This window comes from Fukomys damarensis, unplaced genomic scaffold (assembly GCF_012274545.1).
Source record: "Fukomys damarensis isolate Sample0158 unplaced genomic scaffold, DMR_v1.0_HiC HiC_scaffold_39, whole genome shotgun sequence".
In the NCBI taxonomy this organism is placed as follows: domain Eukaryota; kingdom Metazoa; phylum Chordata; class Mammalia; order Rodentia; family Bathyergidae; genus Fukomys; species Fukomys damarensis.
This window is the reverse complement of record NW_022900951.1, coordinates 86,788,327-86,797,454: the sequence shown is the minus strand read 5'-3', so window position 1 is coordinate 86,797,454 and position 9,128 is coordinate 86,788,327.

The window sequence follows — 9,128 nt, the reverse complement described above, 5'->3', positions numbered from 1 at the left end:
AATAGTTTTACTTTAATTTTATTCCTTTCCCTTCGGTTTTAATTTTAAAAGATAATATACAGGCTGTCCTTTTGAAAATCATATAATTCAAAAGAAATTATAAGCAAATACTTCACATCTTTGATTTCACATCCCCTGAACAATTTACCAAGCAACTAATTAGCATCAGGGCCTGAGAAAATGATAATGAATAGCTTCATCCCTTGCCATAAGAAGTTCAAGATCTGAACACAGGGTACTGAGAGAAATGTTCTCAAGGATGTGAGGAAATATTTAACTTTTTCAGAAGGAAAGACACCCAGAGAAGCTTCCCAGGGGAGCTGGGCCCTGAATAATGTAGAATACACTAAGTACACAAGGGAAAGTGAAGGCATTCTCGCAGTCAGAGATTTATAAGAGACCCACTCGAGAGGGTAACAGAAGGGAGTTTAATGAAGAGATTGTTTACAACAGTGTGGATACAATTAAGGAAAGCCAAAAATGAGGCAAAGCATTCAAAATGAGCAGTTACCAGGACCCAGAGAGAGTGGCCATAGCTATGAGAGATAGCTACAACAAGTTTGTAGCCTGTGGCAGATCTTTCTAGAACACAACCAAGCCACAAACACTACACAAAGAAGTAGGCAGGGGAATGAACATTCAGATTTTTATCTGTCTCTGATCTGCCATTGTTATGGCTTATTTCTAGATGTCCCCCCTCATGCATTCATAGGTGGGGCTTTTCAGAGGCTGCTGGATCCTGGATCGAGGGTGTGTGATAACTAAATTAGTCTACTGATCAGTTTACCATAGTTCTGGATAATGGGAAGACCTACCCTGGGTGTGTGTGATACTACCTAGTAGGCTTGCAGCCTAGATGAAATATAAAGGAAGAAAAGAGGGAAGGCAGGCTTGCTGTTTCCTACCTGCTACACCATGGACTGTTTCTCCTTTGTCATGATCCTCTACCAAGGCACTCTGCCTTAGAACAAATTGACTGAGGACTGAAACCTCTACAAACTGTGAGCTAAAATAAACCTTTCTTCTGTTAACTTGTGGGTATTGGGTATTTCATCCCAGCATAGAGGAAATAACAAAGACAACCATCCCCTGCTATGTCTTCAGTTGTCCATATCCAACAATACTCCAGAAGAGAAAGAAGCCAATCAATAGTCTATTAAGTTTAGGCTCTGGAAAACAGGAAAGAGATGGGTAGAAAATGAGTATGTAAAAGTATATGAGAAGTCTCTGTACATTCCTCTTAATTTTCCCATGAACCTGAAACTATACTAAAAAATAGTCTTTTTTTTTTTTTGCAGTGGGGATTGAACCCAGGACCTTACACTTGCAAGGCAGGCATGGCACTACTGAGCTAAATCCCTGGCCTTAAAGTCTATTTTTTGTGGATATGGTACTAGGTGTAGAACTCATGGCTTCACACATGCTAAGCAAGCACTCAACCACTGAGCTTCATGTCCTGCCCAAAAATCTTAAAAAGTAGATACGAGTAGTAGATAAAAGTTGATACGAGATTTAAAATGGTGAAGTAAAGACTGTCCGTGAAATACAGCTTCTTCAGGTCCTAGAATCCAGACATCTGGAAAACAACAGTTTGATAAAGAAAAAAAATAGTCACGCAATATTTATGTCTATATTATAATTATAGACCTCTTTTCTCTTGTTAAGGATGGCACAGCTGCAGCTTTTCCTGGTTCTTATGGTATAGCAATGTTGAGTTTGTCTTTGATTCTGTTATTAATGTTGATTTCATTGCTATTGCCAGGATGGCATAGTTGTTGCTATTAATTGGCTTTTACTGCAAGCTTATATCTGCTTTGAATCTGTTTCATCAACAGTACTATTATTCATTTATAGAGAACTGGATGGTAGGCCAATTGCCCTCCCTTCCTCAAATTAATGAAGTAGATAAGACCTTGGCAGAAAGACAAAGACCTACAGTTAGCTATACCCAGAGTGCATCAATGGAAAGCAGATACTAACTAAAAATGTCTCCATATTAGCAACAATGTCTTTCTACCATTATTAACCTGCACCCATAAGCATGTGCATGCGCACACGTGTACACACACACACACACACACACACACATACTAGAAATTGGAGAAAATGAGACCAAAAAATGACGGCAAATTCTCAAAACTGATGCATGGGACATTCATGGGGAGAAGATCAAAAAGTAAACAGCTGAATTTTACAAAATGATAAAAGAGGAGAAAAAAGACAGATCAGTAAGGTGCTCAGTGAGCTAAGAGATTATATAACTAAACAGATAAGGGACGTAAAATAATCAGTGAGCTTGCAGAAGATGCTAACAAAAAACTAGCTGAGATAAATAAAATGATTAAAAATGTCAATAACTAGGTTAAGAAAGAAATAGAGCCCATGAAAAGTTCTAAATAGTAATCAAGGAGATTAAAAAAAATCTATTTAGGGCTGGGGATTTAGCTCAGCAGTTCACTGGCCTGCCTTGCAAGTGCAAGGACCTGAGTTTGATCCCCAGCACAAAAAAAAAAAAAAATTCTATTTAAATATGGGCAAGACAAGTGAACAGTGTAAAGACAGAGCGTCAGAAGTAGAAGATAGAGCTGCTGCAGTTGAACTCAGAGATACCTCAAAAATAATAAGAGGACATGAAAAGTGGATTAAACAACAGCTTGATGACACAAAGAAGACTAAGATTAAATGAAATTAGGAACACAACCAGAAGAAAGCACAAATGACGTAGAAAACCTGTTTACAGAAATAATAGCACAGGAGCTCCAGTGGCACAATTGGTTGTTAGCGTGTGGTACTTATACAGAAATAATAGCACAAAACTTTCTGACTCTGGAGAAAGAATTTAACATACAGATAAACAATACATATAAATCTGCAAATATAACTATGATCAGAAAAGAATTTTTTCACTTTTTAAATTAAGTTTATTGGTACACATTAGGTATATAATACAGTCACATTCATCATTGGGATCTTGTACCTTTACACATATCTTGGTTCTTATATTTTCCCCACTCCCCCGTCCTCCCTTCAATCCATCTGTTTACAAAGACTTTGTTTCCATTTAGAAAAGAATTTATGATACATTATAGTCAAAATCTCAGAAGTCCAACACTGGACAGAATCTTAACAGCTGTTAAGAGAAGAGCAGCAAATCACTTATAAAGGTTAACAGCTTAGAATTACAGCAACACAAACTGTAAAGGCCAGGAGAGCTTGGAATAAAGTGTTTCAAGCCCTAAAGGAAAAAAAACCTTAAAACCCAGACTGATAGAAACTGCAAAACTATCATTCAAAATTTATGGATAAATATGATCCTTCCATGACAAAGAGCACTGAAAGAAGTTCATGATCACCAAATGAGAACTCCAAAAATTCTCAAGGATATCCTACAAGAATATAATTAAGCCTACAATTGAAAAAAAAAGTCTAATGTAATGAATACACCAGGTAGAAGGAGCAGTTAAGCAGAGAGGATAAAATAATCAGCCTAGGGAAAATAATTCAATGATTGAAATAAGTCAGTGTTTTTCAGTAGTAACTCTTAGTGTGAATAATATGAACTCCCCAGTCAAAAGACACAGATTGGCAGAATAAATCAAAAAGAAAAACCCAACAGCATGCTATATACAAAAAACATACTGAATCTAAAAAGAAATTCATAGACGAAAAATTCAAGGACAGAAAACAATATTCCTTGCAGCAGAAACCAAAAATAAGCAGGAAAAGTTATGTTCTTTTCAGTCAAGGTGAATTTTAAGTCAAAACTGATCAGGAAAAGCAAAGAAGGTCACTGCGTACTAGTTAAGGGACAAGTTGATAGGAAGTGATACTAATTATAAACATATATGCACTGAACATTGGCACACACAACAAAGTAAAGGAAACACTACTGGACATAAAAGATCAGATAAACATCAACACAATTATGCTAGATAACCTCAATACCCCACTGTTACAAATGGACACACGAACTTGACAAAAAAAATCAACAAAGACATATTAGAGTTGAACCACACCTTCAAGCAAATGGACTTAATGGATATTTACAGAGTGTGGCACATAACAACAATATGCATTCGTCTCAGCAGCACATGGAACTTTAGACCACATACTAGCCAAGAAAACATGCTTTAGTAAATGGGAAACAACTGAAATTATCCCATGCATATTATCAGATCATAGTGCAATGAAACTAGAAATCAATAGCAAAAGATACCACAATACACCAGAACCTATGCAACACAAGGACAGCAGTCTGAATAGGGAAGTTTATAGCTGTGAGTCCCCACGTCAGAAAAACAAACTGAACACAAATAAATAACTTAATCATGTATCTCAAGGTCCTAGAAAAAAAGAACAATCCAAAGCCAATATGAGGAAAGAAATTATAAACATCAGATCAGAAATTAATGAAAACAAGACTAAAACTATAAAGAATCAATGAATCAAATATCTGATCCTTTGAAAGAATAAACAAAATAGACAAATGCTTAGACAAACTTACCAATGAAGGAAGAAAAGATCAAGATAAATGCAATTAGAAATGGAAATAGGGCAGGGACAAAGGGGAAAAAATGAGAACCAAGACCTGTCATGTAAAGGTACAAGATCCCAATGATGAATGTAACTGTACTGTATACCTAAAATGTACCAACTCAATGAGAAAAAAAAAGAAATGGAACAAGTGAAGTCACAATACACACTGTAAAATCTAGAAGATTATTAGCAACTGCTTAAAAAATCTCTATTCCAATAAATTGGAGTATCCAGAAGAAATGGATAGATAAATATAAATTACAAATCTGAACCAAGAAGACATAAAACCTGGATAATCCAATAACAGGCAATGAAATAGAAGCTTTAATAAAAAACCTACCAATTAAGAAAAGCCCAGGATCCAATGAATTCACCCCAGAATTTTATAAGAACTCTAGGGAAAATGTAATGCCAAAGCCCTTCAAACTCTAATGAAATTGAAAGAGAAAGAGCACTTCCAAAGTCATTTCTGGAAGCTAGCATTATCTTGATTTCAAACCATCGAAGGACCCAACTGAAAAAGGAAATTAATGGCCAATCTCAAATAAATATAGGGGCTAGGGATATAGCTCAGTGGCAAGGTGCTTCCTTAGTATGCATAAGATCCTGGATTCTACCAGCACCTCCAAAAAAAGGAACTATCAACAACGTCAAGTGTTGCTGTTGGTTAAAATAAAATGAGAACAGGAGAAAGCCCATAGGATTTAACACAAAGAAGTTATTGTTGACTTTGATATGTATCATTTAATGAAGTAATGATGGCAAAAGTCTGCTGGGAGAAGGTTCAAGAAAGAATGGGAGACAAGAAATTGGAAATAAGGAGCAGAGACAAAGTTTTGTATAGTTTTTGCTCCAAGGAGAGAAATGGGTCTATAATTTGGGTGAAGAATGTGTTTGCTTGTTTATTTGTTTGCTTGTTTGTTTGTTTCAACACTGGAGGTGTTGATTTGGTGAGAGAAAAATTGCTGATATGAGAGGAAAATGACTAGAGCAATGGCTTTGATTAGACAAAAAAGAACAAGATCTAGCACACAGGAACCAGGACAGTGACAAGAGGGAAGGGAGAGTATGCAGACACAAACTCAAGTAGGTAGTAGATACGATAGTGGGATTGCTTTCTGTTTGCTCTTGCTTTCTTAGTGAAATAGGAACCAAGATAAGCAGCGAAGAGGGAGAAACAGAGATAAGGTTTTGGAAATTTGACAATAGGGAAGGTCTAAAATGGCCATCCAAAACTGAAAAAAGGATGAAAGAAACGTAGCGAAATTAGAGGGTAACACTGAGGTAAGTAGTCGCTAGTTGTCTTAAAACAATGTTCTCATAATTGTGTTTCTCAAAACCACTAATCTCTAATCACCATTCACATGAATGTAGTAAACATTTGTTTAAAATAGTGTACTCCATCTACCTCTTGGTGATGCACATTATCTGTTAATAGGTTAAGGACCTCAAATACTCTTGCAACTAGGAAATCACAATGACTAATCCAGTGGGTTGTAATATCACTTGTTAACAGAGCTCTTTTTATGTAATTCAAGATGCATCCCAGGGACAAGTATTCCATGGAGCATATTTTGAGAAATACTAACTTGGGATTCATGTGAAGTATTTGAAGGTAAGTTTTAGGACAAAAACTTTCCTGGGTCAGAGTCACCGTAGCTTTTCTCCAAGGCAATATGTGTGGCAGGAACACACACCCTCCTCAGATCATCTCACTGTTCTACAGCTGAGGTAGCCCACAGAGATTTAGATTTTCTTTAGTTCCCCTGATGCCAAATAAACCCAATATTGCCAATAAGGCTGATTCCCTACTCTTCATTCAGCTGCTTCACTCTGATTTTGTTTTCAATAATTCAAAAGACATTGCTGTAACAATGCACTGGAAACAGCATGACCATTTATTAACCACTTACTTGAACCAGGCACCATGCTTGGCATTTTGCATATATCATTTTACTCTTTAGAGCAATACTAGAAAAAGGTATACGTGGTTATAAAAATTTGGGACGATTACTGGCAACCAATCTTTTTCAGAAACTTGTTGACTGGAAGAAGGGAAATAGGTTTAGCTTGTAATAAGCATGTGTTTGTCACAAACAGATGTGAAGCCCTAGGAACATTTATAGAATCTGAATGTCAGAGCCAAAAGGGACCTTAGAGATCAATTTATTATGGAGAGGCTATTGTGTCCCTGTCAGAAGTTACTGTATAAATTGTCTCAGGAGAGTGAAATTAAGAAATCTTGCCATAACCGCCCTTGCTTTGATTTCAATCAAGCCATATAAAATGATACTGTCACACGAACTAAAGCCTAAAGATTATGCTGCAAGAATGCAGTAGTGTAATTGGTTATTGGCTGGAATTTGAAATGAACATTTGGAGTCCAATCTGTGTTTGAATGTTGTGAAACCCTGATTTCAAGAGAATGCCATGTTTCTCAAATGAGAATGTATATCAAAATTATTCCAGATACATATTTTAATGTAAGTTCCTGGGCCGCATCTTTAGAAATAATAATTCGATTAGCCTGGTGTAAAAACCAGGGAGTTGACATTTTTATAAGCTTCGTGGATGACAGTAGACTGCTACTATAGACTTTCTGCACACCGACCACAATCTGAGAAACACATCCCTACAAATACTCTTTTCATAATCAAGGTGTCAGCAGATCAGTGTCCTCTGGTCATTTTGGGCAATTTCCCTGCAAAGACACTGCCTTCTAAGAACAGGAAGTTCTTTTTCTGTATTTTCATTTTTCTATAAAATTTTAACCTTATTTGGCAATGAACCCTTAAATATATCTTATTCCTTGTGGTTTGGTGGCAAAGACATGCTTAGAAGCAAACACAATAGGTTCTAGTAGGAATCTTTCTAATATATAGTACTGAGATAGATACAATGTTCCTTCTATAAGTCAGGAACAATTAGACATTCTTATACTCAAAAATTTGTGTAATCCATTTATATCATGGTCAATTATGCAGAAAATTAACGGGCATGCCTAGTGTGCTCTGGGATGTCTGTACAAGGAAGGGATCTTGGTCTATATTCATGATCCAATTCTCAATTTTGCAGGTTCCAAACTTCACTGTTGTCAGTTTTAACCATGGAGTAATCAGAATCTGGAAGAAAAATTATGCACTCTGTAAACTCATTAGGCAATATTTTAGAAACCAAAATGTTAACTTCTCCATTTATCTTGATAATTAACTATAAAGCAAACTTGTGTCAATCAGTGTGTCCTCTTCCTAATAGGAAATTTAAAGAAATCAAATAAAGACAAAAGGTTCTTGGGTGAAAGCATCCTATATTAGTGGAAAGGAGCACCACTGGGAGCCAGATCGATATAAGCTAGATTCTCTGCTAGGCTATCTATAGTGGGTTTCATAGTGTACCCCAGAAGATATGTCTAGCCGGAATGTCAGAGTGAATCCTGATTTGAAATATGCACCCTTCCTGATGCAGTTGAGGTAAGAATCTCTACATAACTTCATTCTGGATTAGAGTAAGCCTTAAATCAAAAGACTAGAGTCCTTGTATGAGACAAAAAGGACAGGGACAGGAAGGAAGGCATACTAAGATGGAGGCAGAAATTGGAGAGACAATACCACAAGCCAAGCAACACCTGGAGTCCCCAAAAGATAGGAAAAGGCAAGGAACACAATCTCCCCTCAAGCCTTTGGAGTGAGCATGACACTGACATCTTCATTTCAGACGTCAGGGCTCCAGAACTGTGAGAGAATAAATTTCTGTTGCTTGAAGCTACTAAGTCTGTGATCATTTGTTATGGAAGTCACACACACACACACACACACACACACACACACACACACACACACAAAACTAATATAACATTCATTTCATTTTATGAGTTTGGCTAATTCACATAACCTCTCTGAGGCTTAGTTCCCTCATCTGAAAATGAGACTCACAGGAGAACTCTATGAAATCACAGGATTGCTATGGAGATTAAATAAGATTATTTATGTAAACTGTTTGCCTCTGTGTGGATGCTTTTTATATGGTAGCTGTTGTTATTGATGAATGAAAAGGTGGTATAGCGTATGAAATGATCTAGAAAGATGGAATCATATAGTTCATGCAGTCTGATGCCACTATCCATTCCCTGATATGATAATAAATGCATCAGAAAGCCATTGCACAGACTTAAGAAAAAAACTTGTCCTTCAACTGATTTTTATATTTGTTTGTACAAGGATGAAATAAATTGTTTGTATATATCATGATATCATGAATGCCTTTTCAATTTCAACCGACTCTGCAGCCATGACACTCCTGAGGCTACTATGGGGTTTTCCACTGATGACATTTTACAGCACTGCTTTTTATTGGCATGTAGTGAAGCTCCTTGTCTCATCAGTAAACATTTTTCTGTAGGCAGCCACAGCCATTCCCATCTCCATTGTGGGCATTTTCTTGGTCAGTCAGCTGATGTACTTGAACATTATATTTTTCTGTCCTGTTTTTTTTATTCAATTTATTGGTACATTCTAGGTATACAGTACAGTTGCATTCATTATTGGGATCTTGTACCTTTACATGACAGGTCTTGGTTCTCATTTTTTCCCCTT